Genomic DNA, 21,239 nt, shown 5'->3' with positions numbered 1-21,239 from the left:
TACATAATCGCAAGCATCTCAAATATCAAACTGCACCAACAGCATTCAGAGGTTTAGAGGATTTACTGAGGTGTCTATCAAAGGAAGCAAAAACAGAACTTGATGCACAAAAACCAGCTGGATACGTCGTCAAATGCTTTGACATAAAAACTGAAATGTATGCCGTTAAGTGCGTATATACTGCACATGCATCTAGCTAAGGGTTTGACGTTGATTTAAAAAAGCTGCACGGCATAAGGTACACGAGACGACATGTCTGTAAGATAGGGTACTAAAAAGTGTAAGTCTACCAGCTTATTTTGCTAGGACGTTGTGAGAGATGATTTTATTTGAAAGTGAGCAAAAAAATCCGCTGGAAGTGGTAAAACCACTGTATATATATATAAACATTAATCATACATTTCTATAAGATTTACGAGTTTCAACTCCGATGTGGTAAACTACATGTAGATCGCCTGCCAATTCATACGCTCACCCTTCGTTGTCTTCATTGGAAAGTTAAGAATGTTGAATTTGTCCATGACAAATCCCCCAGATGTTCGAGTTTTACAAAATTGAAGAATAATTCTTGATATTCAAACATACTTGAAATACCAGATATTATGTTATAGGAAAGTTTCGTCAAGATACGAAACACGAGTTTTATGAATCTCCAGAGAACTCAAACAGTGTATCTATTTATTTACTTAATTTTTTTATCCTGTTGTTCAAAAGTCTGACTTTCTCTTGGAATGGAAGATGATTATATAGCCTGCACCTCTAGGTAAGATGGTAGTTCCGTGACTTTATCTCCTTTAAATCCTATTTACATGTATCTGGTATTTACATTTTGTATTCGTTAGTGCTGTTCTCCTCAGTACTGAGGTAATGACATGTTTCTCTTTCTGTGCTACTCGGTGACTGCGCCTTTCATGTCTGTTTTGTCTAAGTGTTGTCTGTTTTATTGCTTTATTGTTATATATTTATCATATACTGGATGTAATAGTGGTGAGCTTGTCGAAGAGAAAATCCTGACGAAATTGACGAATATATTCAATTCGTCAAAGTTTCATCTCGCCAATTTTCTCCATGTAAACTCGTTAAAACAACCTACGTTTGATTTATAAAGTCATAATACTGACACAAAACATACATTCCTTTCCAAGAGGAGATCAGACTTTTGAACTGAAAGTAAAATATTCAATAGTGAATGAAATAAACTTTAAATTACAATTCAATAATAAAAAAGACTATGATTGAGCCGTTCCAAGCAAAAAAAGACCCTTATCTTATCCAACATTTTTTCAAAAAACGTCACAATGAAAAAACGCGACGTCAGATTTTGCATACTTGTAAAGAAAAAGGTCATGATTACCAATCATGAGTTGGTTGTCATCTTTGATTGATTGTAATATTTTAACGACAATCGATATTGCTCTAATATTTAGAGAGATTGTTCTCTAAGAGTTCACACTATAGCACTAAAATATTTAAGGGCCCTTTTGGCTAGGAACTGTTATTATTATGTTGTATTTTTCAGAGACAGTCTTTAATCTACCTGTAATAAAGGTTTATTGTCTGAGTCTGAGCCCCATTCCCACTTGACCAACACCTGTTTCTTACTGAATTTTCAAAATGTCGATGTTGTATAAGTGGGAAGACAGCTATCAGGTTAAGAATAAATGCTATTTAACTGGTTCAAAGTCGAGTGGCACCGTTTTATATGACTGATGTACAGCAAGGATACATGTAACCTTTTCCAATACTAGCCATGATTATTGTAAAAAAAAAAAATCAGTTCAATGGATACATCTACCTAGCCGTAATATATTTGGAATCTTTCAGAAATCAGGCATATGTCCTCATCCCCCTCATCCTTTTCTGAAGGGGATAAAACATCTATGCCAGGAATTTTATGGTAATATACGAGTTCAATGTACTACGCAAAAGAAATTAACTCAATTTTTAATATACTATATCGGTCAAAATCTATACTTATCAATAAGATCTTGAATATCCACTTACAAATTCTGAGGAAATGACATAATTTTGAGAAAATGGTTATCAAGAGTAATCTTAAAATCATTTGATATGATTTATATAAATATCGATAAACAGCCCATAAAAAATGTCTTACTCTTGATATTTAATATGTTTAATCGAACCCTCATCAACAGAGAAGTTTATGGGCCTCGCATGCCCAGCTGTGTGATGGGTGCAAAAAGATGTAACCTACTTTAATCAAAGTGCAGTTCTAATATACTGCCCATACCTCTTGACTACTGCATACTATTATTGAATATGATAATACATGAAGAAAAAGCTCAAATGATACGTGCATCTTATATTTTTTTAACAAGAATACAAATGCTGTGAATCATTGGCCTCTATTCAATACAGGAGGATAGGCATATAAAAGGCGAAGATAACGAACAGTGATCAATCTCATAACTCCTACATGCAATACAAAATAGATAGTTGAGCAAACACGGACCCCTGGACACACCAGATCAGGTGCCTAGGGGGAGTAAGCATCCCTTGTCGACCGTCTTGTCCCGTGGCCAATGTGTCGGCCAAGTTGGAATGTCCATTTTAAAGGAAATACAACTTTGTACTTTTAATCATCATTAACAAATGTTCAAGCATATTGGAAATCGATCTCTTTTCATATATTTAGTCAAGGATCTTTATTTTATTCACAGTTAACCAGATAGCGTCGATTCCTATGTCAGTATGTTGACAGTTCGGTATATAAACATGTCACTCTTCACTATGTCATATTTCATAATACTCTGTATAGCCAGAAAAATCACACAGCAAAAAAAATGACCCAGAGTTGATGTCGAGTGCAATGTAAACAATAACATGTTTGTGATGTAAATATATTACCCAACATCTTATACTCCATATCACTAAGTGCGCATAATTATTCAAAATTTTAATATGCGTAATATGCACAACGAAATTACATTCATCGTTCACATGGCGGCAGAAAGGGAACGACGATTACATGTATATTCCTGGATTGCATGGTTTAATTAGATTTTCGCTATCATGACTTCATCACATCATATTGTGGATATGCATATCAGGGTACAAATAAATCGTATTAATTGGCGCCGGAGAAGATGAATTTTGCATTGATTGATGCTTTAAGAAAATGTAAGCCTCTTTTTCAAAAAGTATTTTGGAGTAGACTCTTGTTTTCAAACATGTTCAATTATTCAAATCTGAAAATTTGAAGAATATATGTAATTTGGGATAAATATATAAATTTTATTATTATTTCACCTATCACGAAGAAGGTTGCTTGTAACAAAGGTAGTTTTGAAGTCAATAAACGTATATCTACCTCAGCAAATGTTTCTCAAACAGGAATTTTTCACACTTCGAATAAAAGTAGTTCTAAAGTCTGCATATGTTGGCCTACTTAATGACTAAAGTTTGCATATGTTGGTCTACTTAATGACATTGAACATAAATGTTGTATAAACATCGGGAAGTGCACGAAGATGGTCTTAGTCTATAACATATGAAAAGATCCTTTAATTTGATCATTAAATTATCAACTTTGAATCCATATCAATTCAATGAAATACTTCACACACACAAAACAGAGAGGAGCTAGAGATCGATCTGGCTGCGGGCCATATAACTGAAAAGAGTTCGCTTCAGTTTTATGGTCCTTGGGCCTGGATATGAGGTAATATTTTGCGTACGGAGTGAGATAACATATTATGCAATGACAAAGCTAGGCCTGTCCAATGGGGAAAATCAGAAAACATAAAGATGGCATTTAATATTTTATGACTTTGTAGTCGGCCTGTTTTAATTAGTTATAGATGATAAACATTTTAGCGAAAACTGCTGTTTTAGTAAGCAATGAATCTATTGAACATAAACAAATACTGACAATGAATCTATTGAACATAAACAAATACTGACAATGAATCTATTGAACATAAACAAATACTGACACACAGCTAGATGTCGTGAACACATACATGAATTCAGAAAGTGTTTGCGTGTTCACATTCCAACATGCTTCAGAGACCCTTGATTAGCCGAACATTGAAAAAGTGTGGCAGCAATCTTATAGTGTCTCTTCTGGATTTTCCCTTAATCAATGTCTTTATTCTCCGAAGTTTTCATACAACCAAGCCTTGAATAATAAACTGTATGAATAAGAAGCACAAGGTTAATGTAAATTTGCCAATACGCCCTGGTCCTGTAGAATCTTTTCATTGTTACAGTATATTCTCCATAATTCCTACATGTACGGCTTGGTTGCATAGGAATATTGATGATAGTGCTTTGTCTGACAGAACTCAATAGACGATCTTATCGGATTCACCGCGGGTGTGACCGGTCGGCAGGGGATGCTCACTCCTCCTAGGCACCTGATCCCACCTCTGGTGCGTCCCGGAGCCCTTGTTCGCCCGGCTCTTCATTTATATTTGTCCTAAGGAAGTCTCTAGGACTTATTCTCATATATATATATATATATATATAAAGCACAGAAATAGCAATGAACTCTTAAATGAACATAACTGCCCTAAGTGAAGAAATATTTGATATAAAGCACAGGAAATTTCACTTTATTTGGATACCCACTTCCGCCCCTACCCGGGGTGGAACTCACGACCTGCGGAACCAAATATATATGTATATTTTTTTTTTTTCAAATGAACAGTATGTCTGTAGGTCATCGTGTGAGTAGCCGACGACCACCACGAACATAAAGAGCAAGGGCACCCTAAACATTCTGAATCTATTTTACCAGCCTGAGCATGATTATCAACACATTTTCTGTTTCATAAAATAATCTCAGGAGTAATTTTCCCAAGTCACTGACCTTGACTTAGTTTCTGAAGTCTGATTTTTGGGGGTTTTCTCTCCCTTATTCTACATACAGGAGAGATTGTAGCAGTGTTTCGTTTTTAAGAAACCCAATGTTAAAATGCAGAACAGAAAATACTTTATCATACGTTTGTGAACCAGCTGTAACCTGAAATGCACTGCATATTGAGGTAAATCAAGAACATTTCGTAATCACTCTCCGTAAAGAAAAAGTGCTTTGAAAATCTAACTGATTCTTATCAAAGATCTCGAAATCTCGATGCATCAAATCGGCTGGGATATCGATGTATGATATGATATAACTATGTGAAATACGTACAAGACAGTGAAAACTTTGTTAATGATGATGATGGTAATATAAACAGGATAAGACATTGGGTACAAACGACCGCATGTCTGCACATAGTCAGGGGCAGTGACGTGCGAATTTAATGCACTTCAAATCTGAAACCGCTACTTGGTACATAAATGTAACTTTATATGGTAACTCTCTCTCTCTTTATCTCTCGTAAACTTCTTGGGAAAAGTTATCAGTGGCATGATAAGAGTTCAAATACCTCCATGGAACAATACCACTACATAAGCTATTAGTCGAATGCTGAGAAATTATCATCGTTTGAGAAATTCTGAAAAAATTAAATTTAACAGAATGATCCTAAATTTCCTACATAAAGGCACAAAAGTATTAATCCGCAGGAGAGACGGGGTTATCTAAAACTTCCTGTTAGTATGTATACATATTATTACATATATTGTCACAACGTTCATGTACAAGTTAAAATGCTGGATAAAACCTTAATCGAATAGTGAATAATAACATCGATAAATATATTATCAAAACATAAAGTCAAAAATAAGAAAACATGTAGTTGGAGTGAATATTTCGCCTTCAATCTCCAGACTAACCAGACAGATTTTACAGCCACAATTTCCATGATGTTTCGAAGTTCTAAAGTTGTATTTTGATTAAATACAAGCAAACAATTTATTTCAACATTGGGCTTTGATGTCCGAGAAGTTTCATTTCATTGTGTTTTGCATCTATCTAAGTCTTTTTGATAAATCGCGGCGCCTCATTTCAAATGAAGAGGTATACTCGAGGTCAAACAAGTGTTCAGATAGAAACAGATAAAGAAGTAAATGACCAACACACCTACACCCACCTACAGTAGCATTGTAATTATATATATCACAACACCGATGGAATTTACTCTATTAGTTTCTGTAATTGATCCTAATTTTCAAGAGTTTATTATCCTAAAGATTTACAGAAACTAGTCGAGTATACTCAATCGACATTGTGGTATTTTTATCATACTACTTGTGTAGATTTTTCTATACTTATATATATATATATATATATATATATATATATATATATATATATATATATATATATATATAAGCACAAAAAACCCAACAACCTCCTACCCAATGGAGGCTTTTCAACTTGCTCTGACAAGCGCTGTTTGCTTTGCAAATTTATCCATAACTCAGAAACGTTCCAAAGCTTCACTACAGGCAAAACGTATAAAATATTGGGTCAACTCTCCTGTAAAACCAACAACTGCATATACGTCATCAATTGTAAACAATGTGGACAACAATATGTTGGGGGAAACTACAAACATCAGACTTAGGACCAACAACCACCGATCAACCATCAAAACCAAACGCGTGACCGAACCCGTAGGGGAGCATTTCAATAAAGAAGGTCACATTTGGCAAGACATGCAAATGGTTGTTATTGATCATAACCCAATATGGACCGATGCAGAGAGAAAGAGCACAGAAAAATCCTGGATGCACCGTTTGAAATCATTCCGTCCAGGTGGAATGAATAATTTGAATGATTTCACGCGCATGAATCCAGGATAAATCCCTAGTTAAAATCAGTTTCCATAGCCTAATCGCCAAAATTCACCCGATAAGATATCTTATTTTGTTTGATTAATATAAATACAATTCGTTTCCCCGGTTTCAAGGCTCTGACCTTGAGTTCCTTTATTTAACCTTGAGTTCCTTTATTTAACCTTGAGTTCCTTTATTTAGCCATAACGAGGATTCCCAAAATTGCGATTATTGTTTGACCTTCAATACTTCCCAATTATGTTAGAACATCATAAGAAATCATTACAATAATAGCTTTTTCTCTCTCTCCCTTTCATATTCTAGTCTCGACATTGCGGCTTTTTAAAATAAAGGGAAACAAATGAATTGACCTTGAAGACGAGTATTTTATTAATATATCATCTTAAGACCTCTAAACTATGGTAAAACATTATTCTAAATCCAAATAGGTTCGGATTCGCATGGCTCTTTGTGTTGCGATGTCGGGGTTTCTAGAATGCGGCTTTAATTTGTCTGACCTTGAAAGGTGTATTACCTTGAAAAATAATACTGTTTCTGTTTCCTTAGACTTCTCTCCCATTCACCTATTTGATTGTTGATTTTGATTTTAATGCTAGATCTGTGTCTTTTGATTGACCTTGTTTGTTGTTTGATCGTGTTCTTCTGGCAATCATTGTTTTTCGCTGTTCACCATATCCGAATCATCAATGGTACGGCCTACCTAATATTGTTTTGAACTTAAGGTAGCAGGGAACAGTTTCGCACTATAGGCCCGGATTTGAAGTGATATTGCATGTGTAAAATTGTATACAATAATTTTATGATGCACGTCAAATGTAGCTGAGTGCTTAGTAAAAATGTTGATATACAACATGTAGGTGTCACCATGATTCCTAGCATATAGATGGGTGCAAATACGAAACTAAGACACGTGGTCAGTTGCTGAAGAAATTCCGGTGAAAACATGCAGGGTCTAGCAAAAGGTCTGTAGCTGTGAGGGAAGGTGGATGGCCCCATATGAGAGGTAGATTTTTGAGAAGGGCAGATAGGGTTCTTGATTGTGCACAGTGTCTAAATCCCCATGTTTGGTACTGTGATGGTGTGGGGGTGGTGCGGATTAGCCCAAATGAGGGAAAATCAAAGCAAAAAAGGGGAACCTGCTCAGAGCATGTTTTGTGCACCAGCACCAGTATTTATAGATTACATGTAATTTAGGGTCATAATTTATTCACTACACTAATATGAAATACAAGTATTGATATAAAAGGGAAATATGATTTTTCATTAGTCTGTCATAATCTGACTTTGGTGTATACCCCCTATCCACATGTTTCAAAACCAAAGAAATTGTCCCCTGCCACCTAATCAGTCCATATCATTATCTTCCCACCATTTTATTCCATAATCACATTGTTTTGTAAGTTTTCCCTCTAAATTTATCTGATTTCTGTAATTTTCAAGAATAATTTTATTTTCATCCCGACCCTACCATGGTACAAACTCTCTAAACCATAGTCAGTAAACACGCTTTACAACGAAACCACCACCATTTTTATCACTCAGTACAACAGTGTATCACTCTTGTCACCAATGTAGTTTATCGATACTTGTCGTTTTTGCGTGTTATTTGTTTATGTAATATACGTCTCTTGATAAAGACGCGGGTTGCGTCGAAAATTCGAGTTTTAAATAACCAACAGTGTCGTGGCCTTTTCAGTGCTTAATATATGGTTTATTTCAGACTGAGTTCTGTCCAATATTACACACGTGAGTATTAATGCTTCCACACATATTTTAATGCTTCCACACGTATTTTAATGCTTCCACGCGTATTTTAATGCTTCCACGCGTATTTTAATGCTTCCACACGTATTTGTCATCATTATCAATGCTTCCTGAACAAGATCAAGGAGAGCCACCTCACACACTGGTACAAATCCACGATTGGACATTGACCATGATATGCAGATTAAATCAGTAATCTTAGTTTTCCATACTGGAATATTCACATTCACCAATGTTTAGTCAGCAATACATTTTTGTTGTTTCATTTTATCATATTTCTCAATATAGGAACTGTGACGCGCCAATGACCTCTCAAGTGAACATGAAGAAATATTAAGTTGTGTCACAAATATGAATACATGTGTAAGAACTAAATGTCTAGTTTCTTTATACTATGGGGATAGAAAACAATAGAATCATGGAGTAATATCGGAGTGGACACATTGTTTATTTACAGTCTGTTGATGTACATATCAGCGGTGTGAGTTACTGCTTAACATCGCCTCCACCATCTGCGTTTACATGGCCGTTGTCGTCTGACATTTATATTGTACATTCCTCCTCGCCTTGCAGTCATCATCAATGGAACTTCCTCAATACCACCGGCTGCTAAAAACAGAACTGATTGTATGTACATCCCGCTTTAACAAGGAAATCTTAAGTCTACATTTATATAGGCTCTTGTATAATCATACACAATTTTGATATACCACATGTTGTTATATCCAATAATATATACACACACAAAATGAATGTTTGCATTTTGAATTAAGATTACGGTGTATAAAGAAAGGATAATGAACAATTTTGAAGGATTTAAATCAAAATAAATGTTTATTGCTAAATAATGATGAAAGTGAAGCAGATGAAATTCACATTACTGGTAAATGATTAGAAGCTGACCTTTTTGCACTTGAGACTTTTTTGAAAAGTTATTTGCCCTTTATAAAAATAAGAAATATCTACTTTTCTTAAAATATGTTTCATACAGAGAAAGTGTATGCAACTTTATACCAAGAGATTTGTATGAAAATATAATTTCTTTCAAAGATATTTTAATAAAATATGCTCTTCCCATAGACTTCGATGTAAAATTCTAGGTAAAATCAATCTTGAGCAGTAAACAGCATTTTAAAAATTCCTATGGTGGATTATTTTTAATTGATGAACCCTTCAAAATGATACCGTGATTACAAAAATACCGCTATCCATTTACTAGATATGAAATATGGTCGTTGAAGTTACTAATGAAAAACTTACGAGGATCCTGGCCCGCATTTTGAAGATCATTCAGAACTCGTTGGAAATACTGCCGGTACGAAGCACTTTCAATGGCTGTGGATTGATACAGTCCCAAAGTAAGAAAAAATACGGAAAACCACAGTAAATTCTGCATCTTTACATTCCCAGTGTGCTGACGAAAGTTAGATGAATAGAAATAAGGGATTATCAGTGACCCTGCATGTCTTCATGCTATCTTCATCCTAAGATAAAATCTATTTGTAAACAATCAAAAGTTCATCCTATGTTTATATTTAACACTAGTTTCACAGGCAGACTAGTTGGAGTATGAGCTGCAATAACAAATCTGCTACGTAAGTATGTAGCAACGCAAAATGTAATAACGGCGTAAAATGTAATAAAGACGCAAAATGTAATAACTACACAAAATGTAATAAAGACGCAAAATGTAATAACTACACAAAATGTAATAAAGACGCAAAATGTAATAACTACACAAAATGTAATTCTGAGTATATCCACGAAGCAGATTGATTTTATCGATGTCCAGTGAAATGTCCTCATTCTACAAATACCGCGCTTTTTAAACAATTCTACCATTTTATGTCTTATTTCTAAGCATTATTCCAACGCGAATATTTTAATGAATATAACTTACAGAAAGTACATAAAATTTACTATATAGAATATACAACATTTCATTTTATCCCGCGTCCATTTAGGAAAACGAAAAGATACTTAATGTCCAAATAAATGTCCCATGTGATTTTGTCGCGCAATGACGCGACATCAATGTACACAACCTACGTCTAGCTAAACGTAAAATGTTGCTATCATTTTTTTTAAATGATCTAAATTAAGATGATTTTTAAAAACAGTATACAAGGTATTTAAGCTATAACATGTGCATCTCATAGATATGTTTTACTCTGGTACATGTACTTTAATTGGCTTTATCAAATGACAATTATACAGACAACATTTTGTTGCATGTACTACTGTATGTATGTATATAAAAATTCAGCATTGAACAGATACACTTACGGTGTGTAAAACGTTGCAATATTATACAAATCTTGATTTATATACGAAACTCTTTAATCATATTCGATAATCTTATTATTAATATGAGAAAATTTTAATTATATTCGATAATCTTAATATTTATATGCGAAAATTTTGATTTATATTCGATAATATTGTTATTTATTTACATTTGGTAACCTTGTTATTTATATTCGATATATAAATCTCGATTTATATTTCATAATATTTGATTCGTATTTGATAATGTTGATGTACACATGCTAGATGTACGCATGGATTTAGTCATATTGATTGTAGGTGAAATGCATAATTTTAAAAATTGATAAAAGAATTGGCTTCATTGACCATGACCTGACCTCGGATGTCTTAAATTTAATTAGAGGAGCTACTCTGCTAAAATTAAACTGTAATAAATATACAGCACTACCAGCCGTGAGACATTTGGCCTGAATTGAATAGTTGACCTTGCCCTAATATGCTGAATAAACCCAGTAGCTATGTCGAAGCTTGGGTGGCTGTCCTATAATCCCTCAAAGGCTGCTTAGCTAGCTGGATTAACAAGAGTGATACACATTTGAATATTTATTAATCGTAATCAGAAACAGGGTGCAAATTTACATATATGACGGAAAAGGTCGCATGCAAATTTTTGATGGGAACTGGGGAGGCGGCCAATTTGACTACCAACGTATGGGCAACACAGGGGGCCCTATGTGGACATAGGTGCCTGGACCTGAACGGGTGATCATGTTCTAAGGGGGAAGAGATCTCTGCGCATCTCACCTCTCTCCTGCGTGCTACCTGGTTTAAAGAGCAAGTACAAAGCAAACTGTGGACCCTCCTACAGTTTCCAACATGCACTAGCCTGCAGCATCCCCTAGGAGGTGGATGTGAGCACAGGCACCAGACCGGTGGATATATATAGCATGTTAGATCTTATGTTACCCCCCCCCCCCCCCCCCCCCATTCCAATGAAAGAAATATATATACATATATATGTCACAAATTAAATGAATTGAATATCAAAATCTTGTTAGAGTATCAATGACGTGTTGAACAACCTCACTGTTGTATTTAGGACCCAGGTGATCGCTGGCGGTTGTGAGCGATTGCCCCTGGAATGTTTCGCCCACATGGGTTGGTACTCCAGAAGAGTAGAGGAAGCCTCTCTTTCTCTATATAGTAGAGTAAAATACAAATTTTCGCATATGAATATCAAGATTTCTCGCATATAAATCAAAATTTTCACATGTAGATATCAAGATTATCGAATACAAATCAAGATTTCCTCATATGATTAACAAGATTATTAAATCAAAAGTTCAACGTCTGACAAAAAAAAATCTAAATTCACATAGTTTTCACGAGACCACCCTCCTCAAAACTAAATATGATATATATTGAAGCCAATCGATTCACAAGTAAAACATATGAGTATAAATAACACTCTGTATACCTTTTCTACTGTTTATTCACAAATGAAAGTGAACATTAAAACGTTAAAATGTAATATTATTTAGAGGTTTTTAACTCTCACTTCAACTCACCGTGGTTATTTTTATCATCATTTTATTCATTTATAAAGCGCAAACTTACATATATATACTTTCTATGCGCTGGTTGGTTTTTTCCCCACTAGAGCGTGATCGATGTCGGATGACAGAAACGTACGGGAGTTTTTAAACACCCCCCCCCCTTCCACATAACTATTTGAATTTAGAATTTTATCCCACATCGATCTTTTGATCCCGTCCCTAACCGACCGCCTCCAGGCTGGTAATAAGTTTCGATTTAGTAAATAAGCCGTAAGTGCTCATATATGTACACTGTACGAAATTAATCTCGTAGCTTTTTTTCCAAAATAATGGAAATGTTTGAATTTATGATTCACCCCCCCCCCCCCCCTCCAACAAAAAATCGATTGTAAAAGCTTAAATTTATAATAGTTTTAAAAAAAACTTTTGTTATTTCATGGATTTCAGAAAGTGGATGAGAAAAAGAAAATACCGAGAACTAAGGCTAGCATTGTAGAATAAAACCAAAACTATCAATCAGACTGAATATAAACAAATATCAGAGGTGGTGAGAAAGTACAGAGCGAAACGGGCTATAAATGTGAGAGAAAGAAACACAAAGAAAATATAGAAATTCATTAAAACATACAACTAGCCATGCAGTATATATCCTAGAAAAAAACAAAACTGATTTTTTTTACTGTGTTCAAATTTCTCAGAGGTCATTCATAAGAATTGCAAGCCTTGTTTCATGGGATGGTTACCTTTAAAAGGCGAAACGAAATCGAAATGAAACGAAATCTACCGAAACGAAACGACACCTACCGAAACGGGTACCCTTAATTATTTCATACGAGATGCCTGCTGTTGTAGGCACGGTGAAATAAATACAGTACGTATACTTTGGAGTATTTCTAAGAATTCGTAATTTTTATGAATGTACACTATACATGTACAAAGATTTATTTTGAATTTTTAAACATTAAATCATGCGTGTGCTTTAGTTATGATATTACAGCTTGGAGATAATGAATTTGATTAAAATATGACGTTGCTTTCGTGATTCTTTTGCCACAATTTATGACGTTATAAGTGTAACGTAAAGTGACACCAGTACCGTGCGCTTAGTGTGTACAAAGTAGAAAGGCATTTAGCATCTAAAAATGATTATGTTGATGTTCATGAGTATGGCATGTCAAACGTTGCAATATTTGATCTTTTCCATTTGTATTGTATAATTTTCCATTTGTATTCTATATTTTCCATTTGTATTGTATAATTTTCCATTTGTATTCCATATTTTCCATTTGTATTATATATTTTTTTCGTTTTGCATTGTATAATTTCCATTTGCATTGCAAAATCTTTCATTTGTATTGCATCCGAGGGATTGTTTATTTTGATTTGTTACGAAGGATTTCATTAGTTTAGGTCCCACTTATATTTAGCCGTGACGTACCACAAATAGACTTACTATGCTGCATGTACGCGCAGTGGGTTTTTTTAACGTGTCAACGCCTGTCGCAACACGGGATGTCTGCTTTTAAGGTCACATTATCCGAAAGATCTGTGATTCTCACTTTTAGATAGCAATGCGTATGGGAAAATATTAACTGGTTTGATGCAGCCATGGCACGAGTAGAACTCGAACATGCGACCTCACGGTTACGAACCAAAGGATATATCACTGAACTACCGCGATCGGTTCCATATAAGGACTTGTTGAACATACATGTAGCTAGCAATGTGGAATCTTGAGCCGGCAGACCCCCCCCCCCCTTTCCTTCACAAATATGATATTTTATATATAGATGTCAAAAAAGCATGCATGTGCGTTTTATTTTGTCAAAACGCACTTGTTCCAGGGGACTTACAGGGGCGGATCCAGGAATTGCAGTTACGGGGGCGCCACTTTATGAGGCAGGGGGTCTGGGGGCGCCTTGAGGCGGCCCCCAGTGGGTCCAGGGGACGAAGCCCCCGAAAGCTGGATTTTACTGATTTTATAGGGCTTGAAATATGTCACTTTTAATAAAGTAAAATTAGTAAAATGACGCAAATTTTAAGGGTTTCTGGAAAAATTAAGTTCTCTCAATAAAGTAATTCAAGAAATCAAAAGATTTTGTCATTTATTTCTCCGGGAATGGAAGAAATTATTGCTTCTTTTATCTTTTAATACATTTTTCTAAACAAGATACCAAGATTTACCTTAAATTTAAAAATTGGGGGGGGGGGGGGGGGGGCAGTCCCCAGACATCCAGCAGTTTACTGCATCCTTTCGTTCAGAATTATCTAGATCAGCCAGTGGTTAAATAGGAGACTAGTTTGAATATGCTGATCACATTAGACGCATAAAAGCGTTCAATTAATTGGGGAGGGGGGGGGGGGTGTACGCCATTACACTTAGCAAATACGGTACATTCCTGCGAAACGTGGCTCCTGAACTTTACCTCTTCAACATCTCGCGCATTACCAAATTCGATAAACGATAACTCCATTGAATCCATTGAATAGTTGTAACAAGCCAAACTCGATGTTAACAATTGGCTGATTGGTGGGGACCCAAGGACCGAATTAAGTCCCCCGAATCTACTGAATTCTGACTAAATAAAAATGTGCATGCTTTTCTGGAGAGTTCTATTTAAAAAAAAAAAAAGAAAGATCAGGGGGTGGGGGATTCGCCATTACTAGAGCTAGCTACGTATTTTCAAAAATAACTAGTCCTACATGGACCTGATCGCGGTAGCTCAGTAATATATCGCTTGGTTTGTGGGCGAGAGGTCGTGAGTTCGAGAACCGTTACTGTCATCAGGGCCGTAAATTAACCTTCAATTTGGAGGAGGCAGGAAATTAGGCGGGGGTCTGGGGGCCGCCCAGACCCCCAGACGCTGAGCACATTTTGTGCACACTGAACACGTTTCGTGCAAAATCCTTGATTCTAGGGCCTTCTAAGATGTTACTTGACTAACTCATTCTAAAAGAAAGATTTGGAATGCTTTTTAAGGGAGGTATCATGTTCTTAGTTATTGGAAACAACATAAATTCTAATGAACTTTAAATTTTAATTTTTTTTGGCTCAAAAGTTGGAGGAGGCAGCTGCCTCCTCCGCCTCCATGTAATTTACGGCCCTGGTCATTGCCGCATCAAACCTAAGACATAAACAAAGACAGTGATTGCTCCTTTGCCAAACACTCGGCATTTAAAAGTGAGAATCACGGGTCTTTCCGTAATGACCTTAAAAACAGATATTCCATATCGCTGCACAGGCGTTGGCACGATAAAGAACCGTCATTGCTACGACCCTGTGTGCTAAGCACGTCTACAGATGTGGTACATCAGTGACGTTAACTAATGAGATCCTTCGTAACAAATCAAAATAAACATTCCCTGGATACAATCCAAATGAAAAATTATACAATGCAAATGGAAAATATCGAATACAAATGGAAATTATACAATGCAAATGAAAAATTATACAATGCAAATGAAAAATTATACAATGCAAATGGAAAATATAGAATACAAATGGAAAATTATACAATACAAATGGAAAAGATCAAATATTGCAACGTTTGACATGCCATACATGAGAAGAAATGGAATGCATTTCATAAATTAAAAAAATCATCTAGAATATATTATGTAATTGTATACATTAGCATTTGTATCCTTTAAGTTACTATTTTAATGTCATAACAGTACCTTTGATACCTTTTAATTTTGACAACCTATATCAGATTAACATTATCTTGCACATATGATAAGCCAGAGTAACCTCATTCCTTTCTAATCCTCTTTCTCTTCTTCTATCTTTGAATGAATGCCTATTAGAGTGGATGTGTGAGTAAATGAAAGATGAAATACATGTACCCCCTAGTCAGGTGGGTTTGTAAGGACATGATGTTAAAACTCTGACTGTCATTATGTGAATAAATGTTTTGTGGGGAAAAAATATTCTAGAGAAGGTTATTCACAAAGTAAATGTAAAACGATAGTAACAAACTGAATTTTGATGATCTTGATCATATGATTATGTGTGTGTGATATAGATATATTCAAAATGTTATATCCTAAGACAAAATTTTATATGATTATCAACTGGTCATGAAATCATTTAAATAATTTAGATGCATAATTACTACTTACGCCGATCTAAGTAGGTGCAATCTCATTAAATAACTACCGAGGTAATCATATATAGTGTTTCAAAGGCATCAGATGCCGCCCCAACATCAACAACAACAAAATTATTTTGAAATAAATATTTTGAAATAATTTTCAAAAACAAAAAAAAAGGCAGAGAGGGTGAGGGGGAAATGCTACTTTTACGAAATCTGTTAAGATGATCTGTGTTTAAGCGGCGAACGCAACCAAGATATCAGTGGTCAATGGGGCAGCAAAAAGTTTTTATTTTTACACATGCTTATTAAACAATTATCGGAAAGTATTACGATGTGCAAGTATGAACATAACAATTAATTAAAGGAAGACATCGTTAATTGTGTTAAAAACACTATATCTCAAATCCAAGTTCTTTTATTCGCTCAAACTACATTATATATGGTACATGAAGTACATTAGATACTAATAGATAAAAATACATTTGAGTACGAATATGGTCAGAGTATGTACAAATACACAATATACATGCTGTAAAAAATGTTTACATATGTTAAAGAGGCCAGACTAACTCATAGATTTTTTAAATAAACATACAGAGGTGTTTTTTTTTTAGTGTTTTAATCTTACTGGTTGACATAATGAAATTTAATATTTGGTCTCGTGTAGTACCTATACTGTATAGGTACTCTTTTCTAAAATTTTACAAAGTACTTCATTCTAACATTTATTGGAATTCATCTGCAATTTTTTATTCATTACACAAAATCTTTCACTAATCCATTTGCCAGTCACTACTGGTAGGTGGTGATTGATGGTGCGAAATTTAAGAGTTCTGAATTTTTTAGACAATTTTTCTAAATATTTTTCAAGTCCAAAGTCTATCTTAAAAGTACTGTATGTTTTACCTTTAGATGAATTAAACATATCGCTCGACTATGTTTGAATAAATTGATCCTTAAGTCTTTCACAGGATTTGTTATCCATATTTCATTTACGTTCTCTTGGTGATGCCATATATTTGAATGTCCACACATGTTTAAAATTCTATGAATACATTCAAACCACGGGGTTTTAACAGTGCCGGTAAGATATTGTGTACATACAAAAAATCATAAAGTACACTTACAATTTTGAAGTTATAACCTGGTAATAATTTAGCTCAGTATGAAATCATTTTACTATCAATATATCACAACATTCTTTATTTCTTTTAAATCATTATTGTCACACATATATTTTTGCTTTCTTTCTACTTTAAGAAAGAGGAGGGGGCATCGTCGCAAACCATGGTTTTGAGTTCGCACACGTTCCCTCATGATGGTGATGTGTTAGGGAGTGGGTGTTCACGTGCATTAATCAACATTTCAAATTTCCGAAGCTTTCTTTCGACAAAAAGAATCAAGAAGATGGTGGTGGAAATCTAAATGGTTCAACCCCTCCCTTCCCCTTTCCAGTTCGTCTTCCACTTTCCGACGCCCCCGTAATTCCATATGTTGGAGAGCACGTGCATTAACTCAAATCTTTGTAAAACTTTTACATATCAAACTGATGAATAGTCAATGTACATTGAGTGCCTCACGAACACGTACAATGCATGCATGTCCTCCTCCGCCGATATGTCGTTTATGTAACCTTTGTTTTCCCATCTATTCTTTTCTAAAGCTTGACTCATCTTTAACTTTCCGTTTCTGCAAAATCAACTTGAATTTGATCACAGTTGATAAGGGCACCCAGGAAGGAATTGATATCGGATATTTAAGATATCGCAAGGTAAAAATAAAACCGATATCGTTAAAATACCACATTTCGGAAAACAGAAACGTGGTTTCGCATTTACTTTTGAGCGATTGGTTGATTGTATGTTGTTTAACGTCCCTCTCGAGAATTTTTCACTCATATGGAGACATCTTCATTGGCGGTTAAGGGTTGCACTTTAGGCACTTACGGCCTTTGAGCAAGGAGGGATTTTTATCGTCCTGCTATGGAGAAGAATAATTCTTACCCTCAAGTAGGACCCAGGGTCACCTCATTTTAGTATGACCCCGGGTCACCCTATTTTCTACACGCTTTCCTACGCTATAAAAATACTCCCACATAAAATGAAAGTAGAATGCAGACAATGTATATTGCGTAGTACCGAAGGAAAATGAATACTGAGCAAGTCATTATTGATCATTTACAAGTCATCATTTCTTAGCAAAAAATTGCCTAATTCTAAACATGATAATTCACTGTTATCTGAATCCCTCAGATTTTCCCAAATACGAAAATGTGATATAAACCTAGCTTATAATGAATACAATGCAGTGAAATTGAACTTGGAACATCATCCTTTTATTTATTTGTAATTTATTTACAGATGATTACAAGATAATGTTACACTTAGAAGGTGACCTCTCTGGTCACCTATAGATTTCAGACATGAAAATCATGTTACGGTGGATTATATTTCATGATGCTACAACAGTGTCAAGGTGAAATGTTTAGCTCACCTGAGCCAAAGTATAAAATGAGCTCAAATGATCATTTGTGTATCTGTTTGTAAATCTTCTACTGGGCAGATTTTCACCAAACCCAAGTAAGTGTTGTCCAAATTTATGTTCAGATGATCCATAGGTATTTTGTCACAGGCAATCGACGTTTTAAATATCTATTATAAAAAAAATTGTCTTCCTGTAAAGTTGTAAACATAATATTCACATGGCCTTGTGAATATTATGTTTACAGGAAGACAATTTTATTATTATAGATATTTAAAACGTCGAGTGCCTGTGGTATTTTGTCTAAGTTATGTTATGGTTTGACTATGTAATTGTTCATTAGAATTGCAGTAAATAGAAATATAACATATTTAAGGCGTGTCTGTAAGATGTGTATAAGAGATAACGGGAAATATAGATTTCGGACATAGAAGGAGATTGGTCATGTGGTCACTCTACTCGGCTATGTATTTGAAACAGAAATAGAAATATAAACAAGGGTGACTTAGGGTCATCCATACACTGAGATGACGGTTACCTCAGGACACCTTTCTATCAATTTTATCAATGATGACCAGAGGTACCCTTACATGACCATTACATCCATGGGTAACCAGTGGAAACCTTATATGACCCTTACATCAATAGGTGACCAGAGGTAACCCTTATATGACATTTACATCAAAGGGTGACCAGAGGGAACCAATATGCGAAAATTAAATCAATGGATGGCCAGGGAACATCAATGGGTGACCAGAAGTAATCCTTATATTACCATTACATCAATACATTATAATGGTGACCACGGGTAACCTTTGTAGAACCATTAATCAATCGGTTAGTTGAAACAATTCCCCTGTCGATATGGTCCCACAAAAGCATATTTGTTTTGGTTTTGTATAATGATGAATTTTATTCATCTGTAAGCATTGAAACAACAAAAATCACTCTATCAGGAAACGAAATATAGATTGATAATAATAATGACAGTAATTAATAAACATATTTAAAGAAAAACACAGAAAGGTTGAAAGATCTAAAATAAAAGGATCCATTCATAACAGAATGTAAATTGGAGCATGTCTACCTGCCGAAATATTTGTGCATCGACAATGACAAAGTCATGCAGAAAGTAGGCATATTCACCCTTTTCTAACAGATAGTATTTATTATTACGCGCATTTATTTTGAGATATAAGAACCATTTTCGTGTGACCCCGGGTCCTACTTGAGGGTACGAATTATCTTGTTTTTTGCGGTCTCCTCCGAAGGACCGCCCCATTTAGTCGCCTCTTACGACAAGCAAGGGGTACTGAGTACCTATACTAACCCGGATCCCCACGATGATAGGCACCGAATTTCAGAAGCCCGTACTTATCTCAAACTCTTCGTTCGCTTTTCACGAGTAGGTTTACAACGTTGAAATTGATTATTTAAACCCATCTTTTTCGGTCATTTCATCTCTGCCTGCTTGATTTGTTTGATAGAGAGTATGTATATCCTGATATTATGATTGTTGATGAGTATATCGCTCTTTATCTTACATTCCTCACGTAATTCGCACAAAATCGTAATAATTTGTAATGCGTCGTACATGTGTACATGTATGAGGGTCAAAATCTTGCATCCTGAGAGGACTGTGCTCCGTGTTTTGTACTGTATCGTGAGGCTTTAAAGTTTGGGCTTCTAAACATGAATTTTATCATGATCCTTATGATATATATTTGTCAGTTTTCTTTTCATATTTCAGATTAAAATATGGCGTGAAAGAAGTCCAATCTTACCAGGAATAGGTCGAAAAGTGGGCTCGCAAAACTGAAACTTATAATGTACAAACTTTTACATAAATATAAAATAAACTTATCAACAATCATGGTATTGTTGTGGATTTTTTTTTTTTTTCAGATCAAGGTCTTTTTTAAGCAAAAAAAAAAAAAAAAAAACAACAACAAAAAAACCACAACAACATGTGAACAGGCACAAAAAGCCATGCATGGGATAATCAGAAAAATAAGGCAACTCACCAGTTGATTTCTTTGATAAGATTGTAGTTTCAGTGTTACTTTATATGGATGTAAAGTTTTGGGTAAAAAAAACATAGATATTATTGAACGTGTACATTTAGAATTCTTAGAAGTATATTTTTAACTTAAAAAGCAGTGCACCTTCTTATATGGTATTCGGCGAGACAGGGCATTACCCTTTGTGTATCAATATACGAGTTCATGTATATACAAGAAAGGTATCTTACTGGGTAAAATTGTTTAAATGCCCAGAAAATAAAATTGTATTTGTTCTGTAAAGGTATTTATTTATGCATCACAATAGTAGACACATGTCAAACTCTTGGATCCCGTGTATT

General features: G+C 34.9%; 2 long non-coding RNA genes across 4 annotated transcripts; one reads left to right on the top strand and one right to left on the bottom strand.

The window, feature by feature from the left end:
- The first annotated feature begins 410 nt into the window (after nucleotides 1-410).
- LOC130046674 (uncharacterized) lies at nucleotides 411-20,750 on the top strand. 3 transcript variants are annotated; one of them, XR_008795677.1, is made up of 6 exons: nucleotides 411-763; nucleotides 8,432-8,457; nucleotides 8,595-9,102; nucleotides 9,695-9,833; nucleotides 17,657-17,921; nucleotides 20,628-20,750. It is a non-coding gene; the product is annotated as an uncharacterized LOC130046674 (long non-coding RNA). The 3 variants fall into 3 exon arrangements; XR_008795678.1 differs by lacking the exon at nucleotides 9,695-9,833 and having other exon boundaries at nucleotides 17,657-17,877; XR_008795676.1 differs by lacking the exons at nucleotides 9,695-9,833; nucleotides 20,628-20,750 and having other exon boundaries at nucleotides 17,657-20,612.
- On the bottom strand, nucleotides 8,401-9,877 carry LOC125648928 (uncharacterized). Its single transcript, XR_007360503.2, has 2 exons — nucleotides 9,736-9,877; nucleotides 8,401-9,084 (listed from the first exon to the last, which is right to left on the bottom strand). It is a non-coding gene; the product is annotated as an uncharacterized LOC125648928 (long non-coding RNA).
- Nucleotides 20,751-21,239: the final 489 nt, after the last annotated feature.

The sequence above is a fragment of the Ostrea edulis genome, chromosome 5, assembly GCF_947568905.1.
Source record: "Ostrea edulis chromosome 5, xbOstEdul1.1, whole genome shotgun sequence".
NCBI classification, from domain to species: Eukaryota; Metazoa; Mollusca; class Bivalvia; order Ostreida; family Ostreidae; genus Ostrea; species Ostrea edulis.
Note: the sequence above shows the minus strand (reverse complement) of the source record. Positions and strands in the feature narration are given on the sequence as shown.